This window comes from Chlorocebus sabaeus, chromosome 11, assembly GCF_047675955.1.
Source record: "Chlorocebus sabaeus isolate Y175 chromosome 11, mChlSab1.0.hap1, whole genome shotgun sequence".
Classification (NCBI taxonomy): domain Eukaryota; kingdom Metazoa; phylum Chordata; class Mammalia; order Primates; family Cercopithecidae; genus Chlorocebus; species Chlorocebus sabaeus.
In genome coordinates this window covers 115,733,598-115,756,630 of record NC_132914.1, presented here as the reverse complement: position 1 = coordinate 115,756,630, position 23,033 = coordinate 115,733,598, and positions in this window count along the sequence as shown.

Here is a 23,033-nt window from a genome sequence, read left to right as displayed (position 1 = left end):
TTGGAAAATGGAGTGAACTCATCTCTTAATCAGGGGAACACCCTCAATTTATTTCATTTCTAGGAGGGGTTTCCTCTTTTATGAGATGAAGGCAGTAGTGAGAATAAAAATGAGCTCATGTGCAATACTTCTAAGAAAGTACCTGACACACAGTAGGCTACCTAAAAATACCTGTGGAATAAAAGAAAGAATAGGTGAAGAAAAAATAATTATTATTGCAGCTAAAATCAACTGTGTGCTTTTCTGGGGCCAGACACTGGTTCTATGCACTTTACTTGTGTTAATTCATTTTTTAATCCCTCATTTAATCCTCATAACAATCCCACAAGGTAGGTACTAATATGATCCCCAGTTGACAAAGGAGGAAACTGAGGCATGGAGAGGTTGAATGAATGAATGAATACGGGAATGAATGAATGACTGTTGACCTGCCTCAGTTAAAATCCCAGGCATTCCATTTCTAGAGGGGTGAACCTGGGTAGCCCGTTCGCCTCTCTGATCTTCATTTCCTTGTCTAGAAAATGAGAAATAAATCATCTATACCTCCCTGGGTGGTACCAAACAGGAAGTGAGTTCATGTGTGTTAAGCACCTGGCTCAGGGGCGAATGGGCAAGTGGAAGCCAATCCATCTGATACGAAAATCCCATTACTGCTTGGCTGGCTGGATGACCTTGGGCAAGTCACGTAACTCCTCTGATCCTCATTTCCTCACCAGTAAAATGGGGTTACAAGTATCCAAGTTGGCAAAGAGGAAGCTTCAAATCACACTTACAAAGCCCCTCACTCAGCTAGTGACTGCCTTAGAGAAAGCCTTGTACTGACAAGTGGCCCCTCCCCAGCCAGGACTGCATTCCAGGAAAGCTAAAGAGCCCAGACTGGCTCCTCCTTCTCAAGGCTAATCCAACATATGCCTGCAACACCAACCTTGTGAGCTGTCAGACAGGCTGGGCAGAACCCGGTGAGCGCACTCTGCTTCCCCTCCGCCAATGAATAAATCATTACAGGAGTGTGATGCATCCCACCCGCATCCATAAGGATCTGAATTATATATAACAAGGCAGGAAAAGTAATTTATTCCAGGCACGTGCAAGTCATAAAATGGGAGTTCTTAGGTGCCGAAGACAATTTTCAGATATTGCAGTTTTTATCAAAGCAATAAGGCCCACCAATGGAGCACCCTGCCCCGCGGGTGTGGGGACACCTTAATCGGGTTTATCTATTATCAGAGAAGAAAAATCTAACTTTCCCTCCCAGCTCTGCCACCCCCCCCCCCCACCCACCTCCCTGATGCAGCTGCTTCTCAGCTTAGGGGCTCCAGGATGTGGGACCGAGCTGCCAAGAGCATCCACCTTTCCAGGGGGAACCATCTGCTGAGAGGCTGGGGGTGGGACCAGGTGTGCTCCAAATCCCTGGAGGGGGAGAGAAGAGAGTTTGCAAGGAGAGAAAATAACATGGCAGCAAGAGCTCTAAATCACAGCTCAGGAGTCCCATCTCTGCTGCTGACTACAGGTGGAGAAACTGAGGCACTGAAAGGTTAAGTAACCACCTGTCCAAGGTCACACAGAGAGAGAAGAAAGGGGCTGGAATGAGAACCCAGTTAGGTTCGGCAGACATTTATTGAGCATCTACCGTATGCACTAGGGATACAAGGTGGAGATGCCCCTGTGTGTGTGACCTTCTGGCTGCCTTTCCATCTGCATTCTAACAGTCGGCCGCCATCCCTGCGCTTCAGCCCACGAGGCTGCCTTGCTGATGAGGCTCAAATGTGTCAAGTACACTCCTATCTCAGGGCTTTGGGACTTGCTGTACCTTGCACCTGGAACACAGTTCCTCCAGACCTTAACACAGCTGACTCCCTCATCTCCTGGTCTCTGTTCAAACGTCACCTTTGCAAAGTGGCTTTCCCTGGCCATCTTATCCAAGATGCCAACCCTCCCCACAGGTCCCATGTAGTCATGCTCCATTGCCTTCTCACAGATCAGGTTCTCCTGAAGCAAACAGAGATGGAGTGTGAGCAACAGGGGAAGAAGCAGGATGGGCCAGAGGGGGAGACACAACACTTTCGGCTCCACGAAACCTCATCCACCCTAGCAAAGAGTTCTGCAGAGAATTCTGTCCATCATTGTCCTGAGTGAGGCTGAAGTGACTGCTTTTATATCCTCACCTCACTTAAGTCACTGGATGTAGATTCCCCTGGGACAGACATGAGCTTGAGCAAGGTGGCTCTCCACAGCCAAGGCGGACCCTGAAGGAGAAAACAGGTGGAGGCAGCCTGCTGACCACACTCCCTACAGCCAGACAGCAAGGCCTCCCTTGGAGAGGCTGTGGGTAACACATCTCCATGTCTACAACATTCCTCACCCTGCTTTATGTTTATTCCTAGGACTTAGCACCACCTGACATTGTATATATGTATGTATCTATGTATTTGCCTGTTTACCATCTTTCTACATGCTTAGACTGTGATTTTTCCAAGGATATAGGCTATGACTGTGTTGTTCTCATTGCCTAGAACAGCATTTGGCATGCAGCAGGTGCCCAATAAATATTTGCTCAATGAATGAATAAACAAATGAGTGCCTGCCTGCCTGCCATTGCTGCCACTTTAATAAGGGAGACTGACCAGTAAACCGGCAATTACATTTAAGCACCGTGAGCACTGCCAAAGGGAATACCCAGGGGCCATAGATGGTCTCTAACCCAGCCTGGGGTGTGGAGTGTCCAGGGAAAGCTGTCTGACTTCAAGTCCACTGCTATTTCCACTACAAGAGGACAGGACAATGGTGCTGAAGCGGGCTTCATTGTACTCCTGGCTACTCCATCACCTTGATCTGCTGCGCACAGTTACTTAACCATTTCATGTTTTTATATATTGCCTGTCCAATCAAGTTATACTTTCCCTGAGCCCAAGGAGCATGTCTTATGTTTCTTTTTTTTTATCGCATCAATGAAGAGTGCAGGGTTTTGTGCACCATTGACATTCACTGAATAATTACAGCATGTATGAATAGGGCCTTTAAGGATGAAGACAGTGAGACTCTGAGTGACCAGGTCTTCTGACCTCCAGTTTGAGACACAAGATTTGCAAAAATATTTATTTATTTATTTATTTATTTATTGAGATGGAGTTTGCTCTGTCACCCAGGCTGGAGTGCAGTGGCATGATCTTGGCTCACTGCAACCTCTGCCTCCTGGATTCAAGTGATTCTTCTGGCTCAGTTTCCCAATTGGCTGGGACTACAGGGATGCACCACCATACCCAGCTAATTTTTTGTTTTTTTAGTAGAGATAGGGTTTCACTATGTTGCCCAGGCTGGTCTCCAACTCCTGAGTTCAGGTGATCCACCTGCCTCAGCCTCCCAAAGTGCTGGGATTACAGGCATGAGCCACTGTGCTCGGCCAAGGTCTGTAAAAATAAAAATAGCTTTTCCTTAGTGAGCACTAGCTCCAGCCAGACACTCTGCCAAGCACGTTGCATACATCAAAGCTATCAATCCTGACCACAGCTTTGCAAGGTACAGGTCTGATTTTACAGATGAGGAAACTAAAGTCTCCATTTTACAGATGAGGAAACCGAGGCTCAGAGAGGGGAAAATATTTGCCCAAGGCCACACAGTCAACATGGGGTAGAGCTGGAAGACAAGCCCAAGCTGATGTTCTTAGCCATGACACTGACCTCCTGAGGTTAATGGGCAAATTGTTCAAAATCAGAACAGAATTATAAGATCTGGGACATGAGGTCAAACATCCCCAAGATCCTAAAGTCACCAGGGTTTCTGTGTATTCAAGAGGGCAGTGAGCAGGACAAATGACTACGCAGCTCAATTAATTCTCATCTCTAGCAAATTCAGGTGTTTTCTCTCCGCCATCAGTTGTCTCCACCAAAAGAAAGAACCAGCAAGTTGTCTCCCAAAGAGATTCATATGACAAAATGAAGATTAGATGACTTTAACCAGATCCTTATAAATATTAAGACTTGACTTTTTCAACACACAGAGAGTGGTATTAATTCAGAATTAGACTCCATTAGCCATACCTTAATACTGAAGTATAAACCAGATAGTAATTTATTCATTTATAAAGATAAATGGCTGGGTGCAGGGGCTCATGCCTATAATCCCAACACTTTGGGAGGCTGAGGTGGCAGGATCTCTTGAGACCAGGAGTTCAGGACCAGCCTAGGCAATACCCCCAGCCTAGCAAGACCCACGTCTCTACAGAAAATGTTAAAATTAGCTGGGCATGGTGGTGCATAACCGTATCCCAGCTACTTGGGAGACTAACACAGGAGGATTGCTCGAACCCAGGAGGTTGCAGTGAGCTGTAATTGTGCCCCTGCACTCCAGTCTGGGCAACAGAATGAGCCTTTATCTCTTAAAAAGAGAGAGAAAAAAGGGAGGGGAGAGAGAGAAATGACTGTTATAGAGATAGACTGGTTCAGAAAGTTCACATAACCAGCACTTTTTCTTCTAATAAGACCAACCTGGAGAAATAAATAGTATATGGATTTCTGATTAATAAAATTGGGATAAAGAGTGATGGATGCATTCATTGAATGTTTAGTGGCACTAGATTGAAATGGCTAGGAGCAAGCATCTTATGGAAAGGACAGTTCAAATGGGATCATAACTATCACAAGTCAGCCTGCATTTATCTTATGGCAGAGATTTTTGGTTGCTACCAAAACTAGAGACTTTTGGTCGCTACCAAAAGGCCATTGCCAATCCCGTTTCCCATGGGTGCCTCACACTATAGAGATTAGAAAAACTGACTCATTTTCCCTGCTAAGAAGGATGGTCACATCTGGCCAATGAGATAAAATGTCAATTTATCCTATGGGCTTCTGTAAAGATACTCAGCTCCCTGATGAAGTGAACAGAGGCAAGAGAAGACCTCACTGGCCCTACCCCTTTCCCTTTTTTCTGCTTTAAATATGGATACGATACCTGGAGATACAGCAGCTTTCTTGCCACCATGACATGACACCATGAAGAGGATAAAAAGCCAGTGTGCTAAGGATTGCAGAATGGAAAAGAAGAAAGAGTACGGACAACTGATTACATTTTTGATCTACTGCACCAAACCTGAATCTTCCAACATCCGGACTTCCAATTAAAGAAGATCACTCAATGTCTTTGTTGTTTAAGCCATTGTTATCTCAGTTATCTGTTGCACTATTAAAGTCACCCAAAAACTCAGTGGTTTAAGCCATTTATTATCTCTCATTATTCTATGAGTTGACTGGGCTCAGCTGGGTGGTTATTCTGTTCCACAGGGTGTTGACTGGGAGTCAACTGGAGGTTCAATGGAGCCAGAATGTCCAGAATATCCAAAATAGCTCATTCACGTGGCTGGCAATTGGTGCTGACAGTTAGCTGAGAACTCACTCTGTATGGCTTAGGCTTCTCACAGCATGGCAGTTGGATTCCAAAAGGGAGTTTTCAAAGTGTGCAAAAGTGGGAGTTGCAAATCTTTTGCAGCTCAGCCTTGGAAATGATACAGCATTGCTTCTGCTTCCTTCTACTTTTAAAAATAAACCACTGAGTAAGCCCAGAATCAAGGGGAAAGGAAGGAGACCCTGCCTCACAATGGGAGGTGTGGCAAAGAAGTTTCAGCCACCTTTAATTGACTGATGTTACCAATCTGCTTTTATATAATTTGTAGCTGAAAGCATGTCTCTAGATCTAGTCTTGCCACTGGAACAAGAAATATTCAAAGACCGAGACTCCTCTATTGGACAAGCTGCCTTCGCAACTCTCTGTCCTCTAGGCTTCCATGGTGGACACAGTCTCTCTTTAAATATTTTAATACATTTGACTGCATGACAGCCAAGTCTTGCAAGCCTGGGAGCCATCCTGTCTCTTTAAGGTGACTTTGCATTACTCTGCACTGATCTATATTAACTTCATGGTTTAACCCTCAGATGACAATCTTTACTCCTTGTGTTTTCCAAGTGCTTGAGAAAGCATCACTGTAGCTCCCTACATCTGGCAGTAATCTTCATCAAGATGATAACCCTTGCCCTGTCTGCATCACAATGTTGTTAAGAGAATCAGAGGTAAATATGGCTAAAAACATATCTTGGAATGGTTAAAAGGGATTCTTATTATCATAATCAAATAAGCATGTTGTGTTGGTTGTGGCTCTTTTCATAACAAACAACATAAAGCCCAATTCAAACCAGCTTAGGCAAAGAGAGAAATGTTGGCTGGTAGTCTGTAGCAGTAGCTGGTTTCAGGCATAGTTGGATTCAACAGGATTTATTTTCTGCCTACCTCTTGGTCCTGATGTCCTCCAAGTTGCTTTATTTCTTAACAAATGACTGCTAGTAGTTTCAGATGTATATCCTCCTGGGTTCTCTTTCCCTAACAAACTTAAACAAAAGTCCTTCATCTGACTGTTACTGGCTTAAGTCAGGCAACATGCTCATTTCATAACTAATCACTATGGCTAAGGGCATGTAATGAGCTGATTGTCCAGGACTAGGTCACATGATGATCCTAATCTAAGGATAAGATCGGTTCTACCATATTACATGGATGGAGAAAATTTGCAGTATTGTCACCAGGAGAAGAGTACCCAATGCATATGACACAGGAGAAGAGCATTGGGTGAGAACTCTAGGGCCTGATTAACATCTTGGTTCTCCTGGCTTACTCAGTTTTGCTCCTAAAGTTTGCTCTTGACCCAAAATGACAAGAGCATTGTTGTGTCGTTTTACTATCAGGGTCATCATGGTATCTAGCTAACTCTGACCATGTTCTTTAGAGTCCTGAGATGAGTCTGATTGGTCCAGCCTCATGTCATCTTTATCAAGTCTAATCCTTGGCTAGCCTATGGAATAGATGCCCTTGGGTCATGGCCCACCCCTAATCCAACAACCTATGGCTAGGGAGGGGCCAGCCATCATTATGGCTTATGAGTGAGCAGAGAGCATAGATATGAAGAGGGAGGCAGAGAAATGGAGCCACCAAGACAAAAAGTGGAAGGGGAAGACACTGCAGCCCCTGGTGGAAGAAAGATGTTTAAAGTGGCTCTTTAAAATGGAACGCCTGATCCATAGAAGAAAAAAAAATGTTTTTAATTTTAAAAAAAGTTTTTAAATAAAATGACTCAATACTGAGCCCAAATTTTCATAGCAAACTGTAGAAGACAGAAGGGACTTGATTGGAAATGTGATCTTAAAAAAATAAAACTACAACCTATCAAAATAACAAAATCTAGGTGACCATTTCAACTGTGCATGAATTCTTTAAAGAACAGAAAATGAATTAAGTAGTGATTTTTTTTGTCGTAATTTTTCTGACAAAATCCTTCACTTCAGGTTTGGTTTCCATAGCATATAACAAAAAGGTCATTTAAAAAAATATTCAAGGGCTTTACCAATTTTTCCTAAGGCTCTCTTGAATCCTTTGATATTTAAATATTTCTCTTTTGAAGTGTTCACTGAGTCGTTTTCCTTGTCATTTTTTTTTCTTAAACTGTTAACTCTTCTTGGGATGGTATTCAAAATATTGAATAACGAGTATGATACAGGCACTGAACAATTCTCAGAACAGTCACCACGACAACCTACAAGGCTGAACCTGCAGATTCAGGCTGAATATCAGCACTTATTCTTCCAATGCTGCTGGATTCTTGGGGGTCATCTGTGATTGTGTCTGTTTTTTAAGCATGTTTTAGCATCGCTTTCATCAGCTTCATGGAATCCTACATCTTAGACAAGATTTTCTATTGCACATTTGCAGTTGGCTTATATTGTACATGCACAAGAGGGTCAGACAGTCAGTGAGAGACTGATTCTCTTTGACGGGACTCATTGGTTGTAAGAAACAGCAATCCATGCAAGGACATGTGACGGGCATTCAAAATTTGGGAGTGGCCTTTGAAAGATGGAGTCACAAGGAAATTGATTTGGTAGAAAAGGCTTCATGCTAGCAAAGTAACACAGGAACAGAAAACCGAACACCACATGTTCTCACTCATAAGTGGGAGTTGGACAATGCAAAGACATGGACACAGGGAGGGGAACAACACATACCGGGGCCTATTAGCAGGTAGGGGGGTGAGGGGAGGGAATGGGTCAATAGGTGCAGCAAACCACCATGGTACATGTATACCTATGTAACAAACCTGCATGTTCTGCACATGTATCTCAGAACTTAAAGTAAAATTTAAAAAAAAAGAAAAGGAAAAGGCTTCATGCTAATGTTAAGTAGGGAGGGTCATTTAATTATTAAAATTGTTCATAGTTCAAATTGTGTAATTATTTAAAAACATTTTATAACAACTTTTAATTTATTTATTTATTATTTATTTATTTTTAGATGAAGTCTCGCTCTTGTCGCCCAGGCTGGAATGCAATGGTGCCATCTCAGCTCACTGCAACCGCCACCTGCCGGATTCAAGGGATTCTCCTCCCTTAGCCTCCTGAGTAGCTGGTAGCACCTGCCACCATGCCTGCCTAATTTTTGTATTTTTAGTAGAGACAGGGTTTCACCATATTGGCCAAGCTGGTCTCCAACTCCTGACCTCAGGTGATACTTCCGCCTCGGTCTCCCAAAGTGCTGGGATTACAGGCATGACGTGCCCAGCCTTATTTTTTTAAGAAAGGGTCTTGCTCCCTCACCCAGGCTGGAATGGAGTGGCATGATCAGAGCTCACTGTAGCCTCGAACTCCTGGGCTCAAGTAATCCTCTTCTCTCAGCCTCCCAAGTAGCAGGAACTACAGGCATATGCCAGCATGCCTGGCTGATGTTTCTTTTTTATTTTTAGAGATGGAGTCATTCTATGTTGCCCAGGCTTGTCTGGAACTCCTGGCCTCAACCAATCCTCCCTCCTCGGCCTCTCAAAGTACTGGGATTGTCAGAGGCATTCAAACTAAACGAGGCTGAGATCTGCTGGGCTACATTCCCAGGAGGTTAGGCATTCTTAGTTACAGGATGAGATAGGTGGTCAGCAGGACTGGTATCACAAGATACAGATCACAAAGACCCTGGTGATAAAACAGGGTGCAGTAAAGAAGTAACCTGGACAAAACCAAGATGGTAACAAAAATGACCTCTGGTGGTCTTCACCACTCATTATATACTAATTATAATACATTAGCATGCTAAGAGACACTCCTGCCAGCACCATGATAGTTTACAAATGCCATGGCAACATCCAGAAGTTCCCCTATATAGTCTAAAAGGAATAGGAAACCTCAAATCCAAGAAATCCCTGTCCCTTTCCTGGAAAACTCATGAATAATCCACTCCTTGTTTGGCGTATCACCATAAAAATAGCCAACCAGCACCCCTCGGGGTTGCTCAGCCTATGGAGAAGCCATTCTTTTATTTTTTTATTTCTTAATAAACTTGTTTTTACTTTACTCTGTGGACTCGCCCCCAATTCTTTCTTGCACGAGATCCAAGAACCCTCTCTTAGGGTCTGGATCTAGACCCGTTTCTGGTAGCAGGATTCCAGGCACGAGCCACCACTCCTAGTCAACAACTTTTGCTTCTCTACACAACTTCACAGCTACAAGGACTCAGACGGTAAGTAGGCAATAACAAGATTCCCTTAAATTTTGTTTTTGAATGAACTTGCATAGATTGTCCTTTCTTGCAACCAACAAATCCTGCCAAAAACAATCAGGATTTACAAATAGGGTCACAAGATGGTTTCAAAAGAAATATCAGACCCACTTGGAAAAGTTATGATGACCATGTATGGGTCTGATATTTTCTGAATTTGTTTCCCAGGCTTGCATGCTTCCAACTGGAAATCCTGTTTATAAAATTCAGGACAGGTCTTCTACTCAGTTGTAGACTTTAGCTCACTGATTCAGGAAGGTAGGAGGCTTGCCTTGGTAATCGTGTGACAGAAAACATAGTAAACACACAAGAGACAGAGTAATTGATGAATTTCTCCATCTTGTCTCCTAGCAGAGGATTTGAAGTTCTGAGCCTTAGACTTAGGAGTCAGGGCTGGCTTGGTTACAAGTCACTGAGTATCTCCCCACCCCCAATTTTGAGGAACAACAGCAATTACTTCATGTTCTGCAATGCTAATTAACTCAAATCGGTCAAAGGCTTGCTTAGATCAGACACAGCTCCAAAACAAACTTGTGAATTCTGCAGACTGTGAATTTTCCTTAATTAACATGAAACACATCCTTCCCATGCCTCATGCCAGAGCTTTTTCAATCCTGGGGATAAAAGAGCTATAGGATCCAAAGCTAACCATCATTGGCACTCAAGAGTATAGCAATAAAAAGAGGAGGTTCTGGAGCCAGACAGGTGTGGATGTCAATCTTGGTTCTGCTACTTACTGACCGCCTAACCTTAGGTAAGTCACTTAACCTGTGTGGGCCTCAGGTTTCATTCCTATTAAGTGAGGAAAATAATAGTATCCCCCTCATGGGGTTGTTGTATTGAGTATAAGGTGCTTTCAAGCCCAACAGATAATGGGTGTTCGATAATTATTATGACTCTAACCCAGGGGTGGACACAGTCATTTTTTTTCCTACCAGCACCCATTATTCTTCCTTATGATAAGAGTCCCTTGGTTTTCCTTTAGGGAACCACTCCCTTTCTACTCATAGACTAGTTCAAGTGGGACCTAAATAAATCTACTCTCAGTTCCAGAGCTGGACCTGTGTATTAGATTGCTAAGGCTGCCGTAACAAGGTAACACAGATTGGGTGGTTTAAACAGCTGAAATTTGTTTATTTTTTTTAAGACAGAGTCTTGCTCCATCGCCCAGGCTGAAGTGCAGTGGTGCAATCTCGGCTCACTACAACCTCCACCTCCCAAGTCCAAGTAATTCTTGTGCCTCAGCCTCCCAAGTAGCTGGGATTACAGGTGTACACCACCACGCCAGACTAATCTTTGTATTTTTAGTAGACACAGGGTTTCACCATGATGACCAGGCTAGTCTAGAACTCCTGGCCTCAAGTGATCCATCCGCCTCAGCCTCCCAAAGTGAAGAAATTTATTTTCTCATAGTGCTGGAGCCTGGAAGTTGGAGATCAAGGTGTCAGCAAGGTTGGTTTCCTCTGAGGCCTCTCTCTTTGGCTTGCAGACAGCCGCCTTCTTCTTGTGTCTTCACTTGGTTTTTCCTCTATACCTGTCTGTGTTCTAATCACCTTTTCTAATAACGACACCAGTCATAATGGATTAGGGCCCACTCTAATGACTTTGTTTTAACCTTAATTCCTCTTTGAAGACCCCATCTCCAAATACAGGCACATTCTGAAGTATTAGGGGTTAAGACTTCAACATACAAATTTTGAGGGGACACAATTCAGCCCATGACAATCTGTGACCCAGATATGGCCAAAATATTTTCCTCCCCTTAGTCAAGGTGATTGATTCAATCTAAACTTTAAAAAACAAAAGCTACACACTTCAGTACAGAGAACCTCATTTGTATAATTGGGTGTTGTGAACACAATGTAAAATAAAGCTGCATAGGGTTACCATGTTGGAAAAGCTAAAACAGGAAGAAAAAAAAAACATAAAAGAGAAATGAAAAGAGAGAGATTGAGTCCTGATGTCCTGATGTCATTATCTGAGCCCCTGGATTCAGCTGAGCCTGAAGCAAGCCCTACCCCCTTTGACAGTTCACTTGTGTAAGCCACTAAATATCCTTTTTGTGGCTTGAGTCAGATTGAGATGAGTTTCGGTCACTTACAACTAAAAAAAGCTTTAACTAACATAGCCCCTATTTGATTATTAAGGAACTTGTAGATCCCAAGGAAATAGGAAGGAAAGGAGAAGATCAAAAATCAGAGCTGGAACATGGAAGGAATATTTATAGAACAAATTAGATGGGTAAATAGGAGCATATAATACAGGAATCGGGATAGATTTAAGAACAAATGTGTCTCCCTTTAACCTATTCTAATATAAAGATTTTTTTTACTCTACACTGTAATTAAAGCAAGGAATTCTTCACTAAACCGTGGGCTTCTTGGAAGTAGCAACAGTGTCTTGTTGAGATGCAATGGATTTCCAGTGCCTAGCACAAATTAGGCATTTAAAAAATATTTGTGAACTTAAATGGGCTTATTAAAAAATCTTTTGCATTTATGATTCAACATAGACATCCCTTAAATAATGAATTTGCCATAGTATTATATTTGCAAATTCCCAGTATACTCATTGTTGAAGATGTATATTGATAATCATATAGTAGCTGACTATGAATTTTAATGAGGCCTAATAACTCAGAGAGGAAACTTTCAAGTATCCCCTCACCATTAGCTAACCCATAACTGGCCCTTTCTTAACCCATAAATTGCATTATAATTCTCTGTTGCACACACTGGTGCCTGTCATAGGGTGAGGTGGGGCAGGGGGAGGGAGAGCATTAGGAAAAATAGCTAATGCATGCTGGGCTTAATACCTATGTGATGGGTTGATAGGTGCAGCAAACCACCATGGCACACATTTACCTACGTAAGAAAACTGCACATCCCGCACGTGTACCTCAGAACTTAAAATTTAAAAAAGAAATTCTCTCTTACCATCTGGCATTGCAGCCCCTTGTAAAGGGGGAAGGATATATGTTCGTGATGTTGGATAACAGCATGAAGTGAGAAGAAGCTGGCCTTGCCCTACTTGGATTATCAAAGGAAATAACAACTCTGGACAAGGAGAGATTGCTCTGCTCGATGATAGCAGAGGAGTCTCAGAACCAGAGGAGGAGGTGACACATGGCTTTATCCTGTGCACCTCTCCCTCATTTAACAACTTTCATTCTTCCTGAAAATGAAAGCCTGCCATATGCTTGCCGAGCTGTGGACTTCTCACGAGCCCAAGTGAAAAGCTGTTAAATGAAAACATATCTTTTTAAAACATTTTTAGGGAATAAATTATGATGCTCTCCCTCCCAACTCAAGACACTCAAACAATCCTCACAGATAGAAAAATGTATCCATCAAACAATGAGAATGAGTTTATATAAGAAATAACAATTGGAGAGTAAATAAATGCAGTTTGCTCATCAAGTATAATGCGATGAGAGTTTATGTACTCATCAAAGGAGGAAGAGAAGACTTGATGGTTGGTGAAGGTTGATGGGAAAGAGTGCAAGGGAGTCATTCTTTAAAAGGTGCATTCTTATTTCTGCACTATTTTCTCTACAAACTTTCCAACATTTTGGGGGTCGATGCTTATCCTATGCTCAAGCTGCTTATAAAAATTAAAAGTTATGGAATAGAGGTTGGCAAACTACAGCTCCTGGGCCAAATATGACCAGACTAGACATTTATGTATTGTCCGTGGCTGCCTTTGCACTACAACAGCAGAGCTGAGTAATTGCAAAGAGATAGTATGGCCTGCAAAACCTGTAACATTTACTATCTGGCCCTTTACGGAAGAGAGCCAATCCCTGGCCTAAATAAATACATATAAACGAATAATAAAACACCTTCAGTGCTAAGTAAAGGAGTGCACTCCACTCCACAGCACACAGAAATAGCACATGCACCCAATCGTCTAAATGAGTTGCAGAAGATATGAGCTCTTCCTGTCTCTCATTTGTCCCATGTATGCAAAGCAAAACATTTTGGGTTATCTAAACATGCATACATTTCAAATTTGTTCCACGTATAATAATATTCTCTCACTGGAAACTCTTCCATGTACATCAGTGAGCATGTCTTTGCCTAAAATTGTACTGTCAAAATATTACTTCTTATGCCATATTTATTTGGTGTTTGGGGATAAAGGTGTCATTCTATTGACTCAAAGAAAGAAGAATCATTCTCTGGAAAGGAGCGTAACTTTCCAAGAGCCATTACGATGAAAATATCATTTATGAGCAGTCCTTAGGTGAGTTAAATCTGTATTTCTTAACCAACATTTCTTGACCTCAGTGCTATTGATATTTTGGGGGATAGATAATTCTCTGTGGTGGCAACTGCCCTGTTCATTGCAAGATTTTAGCAGCACCCTGGTCTCTATCCACTAAATGCCAGTAGCACCCTCATTCCCAGCTGTGGGAATCAAAAATGCTCCCAGACACTGCCAAATGTCCTCACCCCCAGTTGAGAACTACTGGTCTAAACAGCATCCCCTGCCCTTCCCCTCACCACATCCAACTGCCTATTCTACCTCCTACCAATCCCATTTCCCCATATCCTCAACCTAGGCATATAATGTGTTATGTCAGAAAGGGGTAAAACTGGACAAAGATTGCATAAGCTGGTATCTAACATATACGTCACACTTACCTACCAGAGGTAATACAATGTTGGAAACCCAGAGCCAATCCTGAGTTCTAATCCTTTCTCTGCCGCTTCTGAGCTGCCTGAGCAAGTCACTTGACCTCCCCAGACACTTCTTCCTCTGTAAAATGGTGATAAGAATGTGACAAGAACAATCCTCACCCGGCATAGTGGTTCACACCTGTAATCCCAGCACTTTGGGAGGCCGAGGTGGGCAGATCACCTGAGGTTAGGAATTCGAGATCAGCCTGGCCAACATGATGAAACCCCGTCTCTACTAAAAATAAAAAAAAAATAGCCAGGTGTGGTGTCGTGAGCCTGTAATCCCAGGTACTCAGGAGACTGAGACACCAGAATCGCTCGAACCCGGGAGGTGGAAGTTGCAGTGAGCTGAGATCGCGCCACTGCACTCCAGCCTGGGAGACAGAGTGAGACCCTGTCTCAAAACAAAACAAAACAAAATAAAACAGAAGAGAACAATCCTCACTGGGTTATTGTGAGGACTGAGCTCACACAAGCAAAGCACTTATAAGGCTTTTGTTCATTAATTTACAGTGGAAAGGTAAACAACACATAACTGTGAGTTCTTATTCTTACTGTGACCAACCAGATTTGTGTTACCTTGACTTAAGTTGCTCCTCTATCACAAAGGGGCACAGTTACTGAAAAAGACACGAGGAGGTTTAGGTGATGTGGTGGGGATGACTGATACAGATACCCATATGCCCCTCTGTATTTCCAAGCCTCCCTTGCAGGTGGGGGCCATGTGACTAGGTTCTGGCAAATGGGAATGCAGGCTGTAAGGATGCATCACCTCTAATCCAGGGTTCCTGCGGATCAGAGAGTCTCTCCCACCCTCTCTTCCTCTGCCATGCCAACCTGGAAGCTGTTGTTATGTCTGAAACGGTGAAGGGCCTGAGATTGTACTGCAAGCTACCAAATAAGCCTGCTAAAGTTTACACACACACATACACCACACACCAAACACACAAATATCACATACACACATATCATACTCACCACAAACACCACACACACACCACATACATACATAAACATACACACCACATACTAAACATACACAAACATACACACCACATACTAAACATACACAAACATCACACACACACAAAAAAACACCCATATCACACACACCACACATGCACACCACATGTGTACACACATATTTACCATATACTCAACGCACACAAATATCACACATACACAAACCACACACACCAAACCACACACACCACACCCACACAACCATACCAAACATACATAAACATCACATGTATACACAAACCAAACACACATCCATATCATACACACTACACATCACATACATACACACACACACACCACACACTAAACACACACAAACATCACACATATACAAACCACACACACACAAATCAAACACACACCACACACACATACACCATACCAGACATATATAAACATCACCTGTACACACCAACCACACACACTCATCCACAACACACACCATACACACATACACATCACACAGACCACACACACCATACTGAACACACACACACACCAACCAAACACACACACATCACACACACCACACACATACACACCATACATACCAAACATACATAAGCATCACACATACACACAAACCAAACACACATACATCTCATCTACCACACACCATATACACATACACACCACACACACATACACACATACATATCACACACTGAACATACACAAACATCACACACACAAACTGAACACATACATACTACACACACCCCAAACATACACAGACACCACACACACACCAAATACATACACACCACATACAACACACACATACACAAATATACCACACACTGCACACATGTATACCACACACACACACACACACACACACTGACTAAAGATGACAACTGATCCCTAGGTTAGGGACACAGGCTGTTTATCAATCACAACAAAAAAAGCAGTGAGAACACCAGCTCTCCATGCCCCAATCTTCCTGGGCAATATGATGTTCACCTGCACCACAGGACGCTAAACTTAGGAGCCTGTGAGCTTCAGTCAAGCTGGAGGTGACCTGCCCATCCTCCCTTATGGAGACATATGACTTCTTACCCTGTAAAATAAGCAAATATCTCTGGGGCATAAGGGAAGATACGTCTCTAGGCTTATTACCCTAGAATGTAAGCAAATATCCTCCTGGAAGAGGAGGGGACTTTATTATCTGGACTATCTCCGAGGAAGAAGAGGGTCCCTATCTTATGCTTGTTGTTGATTCATCCCTGAACAAAGCTTGTCAATACCCTTAGCTGGGAAAGCGTGGATCATACAAGAATACAATAAATCCAGAGAGAATTATCTCCCAAGGTGGAACAGGATGGAAGGAATCTGGATCCCTGAGTCACCAGATGGAGGAGAGCCCTTGCCGACCTCCATCAGATTTTATGTGAGTAAAAAATAAACTTTTGTGCTGTGCCACCACTGAGATTTCAGGTCTTTTTTTGTGGCAGCTAGCATTAATGATCCTGACTAATAAAGATGACTTTAATGTGCATCAAATAAATTATACTTGCATGAGAATCAGAGAGCTAGACAATATGTAGTAAGCTCTAAATTATAATGATAGGGATGAGATTTGGGAGAGAATAGAAGATTGTGAAGAAGTAATCACCTTATTGGTGACAGAGCAAAATCAAATAGTATTTCAGAGACACACCGCTGCCATCCTGGAGCATAGCCCCCCGTTTCAGCACATCCAGAGGTTATCAGGCCACCTGGTTCATGAACATCCATACTGGAGCCAAAGCTGTGAATGACTTTCACACCAGTTTAGACATTTCCAGATCATCTTAAGCTCAATTACAGCTAGACCAATAATATACCCCTAACATCATTATTGGAAAATCACCAACCAAGCTCGCTAATTGTATTTACCACTTCTTTATCCTGTTAGCACAGCCATAAGTACAGCATACTCTTCCCAGGGGCTAACCATTCACAAGGCCAGTTTCCTTAGGATGAGACTTTCATATCACAGAAGTTTGGAACTAACGTGTCTCGGGAAATAAACTGTCAGATCAATAACATTTGCAACCAGAAAATATTTGGAGCAAATAGCAGAGTAGAGCCTGCAATTGAGACTGACACAACCCTTACCTGACACTTGGAAGCTATAGCAACTCAGAACTTCAGGTTTTCCAACGGGCCAATTTGGAGATGCTATTTACATTCCCTGGCAAGACACAAAGAAGCCTTTTTATATTATTTGGCAACTCTCTTTCCCAGAAGTTCACTATATTATTGCTAATCTGGAAAAAGCAAACAACATTTATTAAATTCCTTCTGTGTTCCAGGCTTGATACCTTAAGCAATGTATGCAGAAAAAAAAAACAATCTTTATGGCAGTTCATAAAGGAGTTCAAATTCTGGATCTGAAACTTCCTAAGGCAAGTTACTTTATTTCTCTGAGTCTCAGTTTCCAAATCTGTGCAATGAAAATAATAATATCTACTCCCCAGAGGTGTTCAGCTGATTGAAGACAAGGTATATAAAGTGCATGCTATAGATGAGGTATAGCTAAGCATATGGCACATGGGAGGTACTCAATACATCATAGTTGTTGCTATGATTGTAAGTACTGCTTCATGATTGAAGTTAAGACAATGTTCATTAAAGAAATTAGTGTCCCCCCCATGACCCCACACTGGGCCATTTGAGGGAAACATGTTTAGATGCCAATCTAGTTTGATCCATACAATTCTTTCACTTCAAAATAAAATGCATGTCATTTTGTTTTTGAGATAATGGAAATAAGTGGTCAGCTTCTCTTCTTTATTTTTTTTTTTCAGGTAAATTACTTGATCTATCTGCTTTGGATATTTGTGCTTCCCCAAAATTCCTGTGTTGAAACCTAATCCTCAGTGTGATGGCACTAGTTGGTGGGGCCTTTGGGAAGTGATTAGGTCATGAGAATGGGGTCCTCATAATGGAATTAGTGCCCTTATAGGGGCTGCAGATACCAGGGTTCTTCCCGTCCACCATGTGAGGATGCATCTAGAAGGTGCCATTTATGAAAGAGAGAGTGGGCCCTCACCAGACACCAAACCTGCTGGCAGTTTGACCTTGGACATCTCAGCCTCCAGAACGGTAAGAAATACATTTCTGTTGTTTATAAGCCACCCAGTTTGTGGTGTTTTGTTACAACAGCTCAAATGGGCTAAGACATAGCATTCTGTAAGTATCACATAATGATCGAAAAGTCAATAAAGAAAGAAGGTACAAAAATCTTGGAAGAGTGAGAAGTGCTTAACAATTCATACGGTCAGGGTTACTTCTGAACCAGGTAGGCCTGAGTTTAAATTCTAGACTTAACACTTACCAACTGTGTGACTTTGGGAAAATACTATAATTTTTCTGAGACATGGTTTACTCTATACAAATACCTCCCACCTCAAAGAGCTAAGATGAAAATTAAGTAAGATGATAAATAGTAAAATGTTAACGAATGTTAGTTCTCATTCCCTCCTTTTCAACTTCTATCATTATAAGGTTCAAATTAACTCAAAGGACTAAATTTCACAAGGGACTAAAAACAGAACTACCATTCAACCCAGCAATCCCATTTCTAGGTATATACCCAAGAGAAAATAAATCATTCCATCAAAAAGACACATACATTTGTATGTTCATCACAGCACTATTCACAATAGCAGAGATGTGGAACCAACCCAGGTGCCCATCAATCGTGGATTGGATAAAGAAAATGTGGTACATATGTACCATGGAATGCTACACAGCCATAAAAAAGAATGAAAGTGTGTCCTTTACAGCAAGATGGATGCAGCTGGAAGCCATTATCCTAAGCAAATTAATGCAGGAACAGAAAACCAGATACCCCATGTTCTCACTTACAGCTGAGGAGCTAAACACTGGGTATACATGGAGACAAGGATGGGAACAATGGTAACTGGGGCCTATGAGAGCAGGGAGGAAAGGGAGGAAAGGGTTGAAAAACTACCTTATTGGGTACTGTGCTCAGTACCTGGGTGGTGAATTTAATCATACCCCAAACCTCAGCATTCTACAATATACCTATGCAACCAACCTTTGTGCTTCCCAAAAATTCCTATGTTGAAACCTAATCCTCAGTGCAATGGCACTAGTTGGTGGGGCTTTTGGGAAGTGATTAGGTCACATATGGCCTGCACACATACCCCCTAAATCTAAAATAAAAGTTGAAATTTTTTTAAATAAAAGTAATAGTTTGTGAAATAAAATGTTCTTAACAATAAAAAAAAAATGTAAGTCAATACATGTGTAGGAGAAACTGTGTTGTGCACTCGTGATGTAGTGGTAAAAAAGATTGACAAGGTCACTGTCTTCACAGTCCAGCCTACCTTCTGAAGAGGAATAGATCAACTACCCAGCCACTTTCACAAAACAAGAGAAAAGTTCACTTACTTTCAAGTAAGAAATAATGTGGAGGGTTCATGAGAGTTTACTAAGAGGACTTGGCTGAGGTGCAAAGAAAGGCCTCCCTGAAGAATATCTCTGCAGCTCATTCTGAATTGTGAACATATTTCCCTAAGTGGCACCAAGACAGTTAGCAAATGACCCGATCATGCAGGGCCTTCCAGGGCGAGCTGCAGAAGTGCCCCATTGTACAACTGTGGGGGACTCCAGCGACACTGTACACACAGTCTGTGTCGCGGAACCAGCAGTCCTGGTAGGTAATGTGCAGAAAATAGAAACTGCAAGGGACCAGAGGCATACACAAAACATGAATTGTGTAAGAGGAGGCATTCACAAGAAAGAATAAATTACAAACTTTCAAGTACAGGTGTAATAGAGTAGTTCCAAGCAGACTGATATTCCTATCAAGTATAACTGGAAAAACAGGATAGAACACAAACTCACAAGACGGCTGAAAGGATGAAGGAGCAACCAAGACTTGAGTCTTGGAAAGCAAGGGAGTTAAATGTAGTGTGATTGACATTTTGTGCACCACATTCTCCCTTGGGGCACTGATGATTCTTAAATGCCATGGAATGAAAGGCTGAGAAGTGGAAGAGAGGGATACTGCTAAGAGGCAGATAAGTCATCAGAATGAGAGGAAACCCCATGAGAATAGAGACGTGCCGAGACCAGCTCAGTTGAGGAGACCCTAACTCCAGTGGCACTAGAGGAATTAAAGACACACACACAGAAATATAGAGCGTGGAGTGGGAAAACAGGAATCTCACAGCCTTCAGAGCTGAGAGCCTCCAACAGAGATTTGTCCACATATTTATTGACAGCAAGCCAGTGATAAGCATTGTTTCTATAGATTATAGAGTAACTAAAAGTATTCCTTATGGGAAATAAAGGAATGGGCCAAAGTAAAGGGATAGGCTCTGCAGTTATCTGCAGCAGGAGTGTGTCCTTAAGGCACAGATCGCTCATGCTATTGTTTGTGGTTTAAGAACGCTTTTAAGCGGTTTTCCACCCTGGGTGGGCCAGGTGTTCCTTGCCTTCATTCCAGTAAACCCACAACCTTCCAGCATGGGCATCATGGACATCAAGAACAGGTCACAGTGTTGCAGAGATTTTTTTACGGCCAGTCTTGGGGCCAGTTTATGGCCAGATTTGGGGGCCTATTCCCAACAGAGATGGAAATTAGTATTTTAGGGTGTCGAAACATCTAGGAGTTGAGAGTCAAAATATCCCCCACAAAAGGAAGTAGTGAAAAGTGATTCACAAACACTGCACCAATTTTTCCCGTATTAATGCAATATGAGGTCAGTATTTCAGAATCAAAGCAAAAAGCAGTTGAAAAGCTGAGTGGAGTTTTTGGCATTCTCCTAATACTGTGGCACAAAATTGGAGTCCAGGACCACCAATTAGGAGATGCCTTAGTAAACACAGCTCTGGTTCTCATCTGGGAGCCCTGGTTCCAGAGGGGTGGGCATGAATTGCAGGTAGGCTGAGCATTATGAAGATCACAACCTACCCCTTAGTCAGCTTACTCCCTGAGTGAATAGAGGTGATATGGCCCTCTATACGGCTAGCTGCCAGCCAGAGGACAGGGAAGATACTCCTTGAAAAAGGTATCTCCTAGAACCTGTACAAGTCTCATACCCAATGTTGATTATTCCACCAAAATTTACCAGGCATACTACAAACCCAACCCAAGAAAAAAAAGAAAAACTAGCTAATAAGTGGGAAAAAACCTCTGATCCAACTGATCCAGATATTGGAGCTATCTAAAATAACTATGGTTAACATAATCAAGAAAATAGACGACAAGATGGATATTTTGACCAGGGAGCTTAAATCTATAAAAATAGAAACAAGTAGAAATCCAAAAACCTGAAAATACAAATTTGAAATTAAAAATTTACTAGCATGCTTAGCAGTATAGACTAATTTGAAAACAAAGAAAGAAAAAGGATTAGTGAAACAGGAGATAAGTCAGTAGAAAATATCCAGACTAAAGCTTAAGAAAAAAAATGAGATGGAAAATCCAAAAAGAAAATAAGAAGCAAAAGAGACATACTAAAAAGTTCTAATATATGTATAAGTGGAGCCCCAGAATTAAAGATTACACAGAATGTAGAAGTAATATTTGCAAAAAATCATAGCCAAGAAATTTCCAAAACTGAGTAAAAACATCAAGACGTAGATTCAAGATGTTCAGAGAATCCCAAGCAGGATAAATACAAAGAAAACCACAGCTAGACACATCACAATACAGTGAAACCTAAAAACAAATGAAATTTAAAAACTTAAAATCACAGAGGAAAAAAAGACATTGATATCAAAGAAGCAATGACATGAGACCTGACTTCTCAGCAGAGATGATGGAGGCAAAAAGACAGTCAGAGAAAGTATTGTTCAAGATAGAATTCTATACACACTCAAAGTATCATTAAACAGGAAAGCAAAGATATTTTGAATAAAATAAAACAAAGAATTTGTCACCAGCAGAGCCAACTAAAAACAAACACTTAAGGAGATTCTATAGGTAAAGGAAAATGATCACAGACACAAACACAGGAGGGAATGAAGAGCAACAGAAAGGGCATTAAATAGATCTGAATGAATACTGAAAACAATAATAATAATTTCTCATGAGTTTCTAAATATACATAGATTTAAATAAATAAAATTAAAAACACAAAAGGCAGGAGAAAGATAAATTAATTTATAGTATTCATAGGCCTTAGTATTTACAAGTAATAAAGATACTTAGAAGTAATAAAGATACAGATTTATATCAGACTCAAAAATACAAAGAAGGCATGTATTTATTCCTAGGGTAATTACTAAAAGAAGGTATAACTAACAGGTTAATAGAAGAAATATCAATTTAATTTTTTAATGGATTGGTCGAAATGAAAAAAAAGGAAAACATCCAAGTGGAACAAATAGAAAAAGTAGTAATAATATGGTAGATATAAAATCAAAAATATCAGTAATTACATTAAATGTAAATAGACTAAATATTCCAATTAAAAGATCTAGCTTGGCAGACTACATTAGAATAAAACAGTTAAATACTGTTTACATCAGATAGGCTCTAAAAATAAGGGCACAGAAAGTTGAAAGTAAAAAGAGGGGAAAAGCAATAGCTAAAGGAAAACTGGTGTAGCTGTACTAATATCAGGGCAGATAAACTTGATGGCAAGATGCATATGCAGATACAAGGAGGACAAATTCAATGGAAGATTTAGTCTGCCAGGAAAATAAAACAATCTTATACTTGCATGCACATAATAGCATACTTTCAAAATACATAAACCAAAAAAATTGATTAAAAAGAAAAGT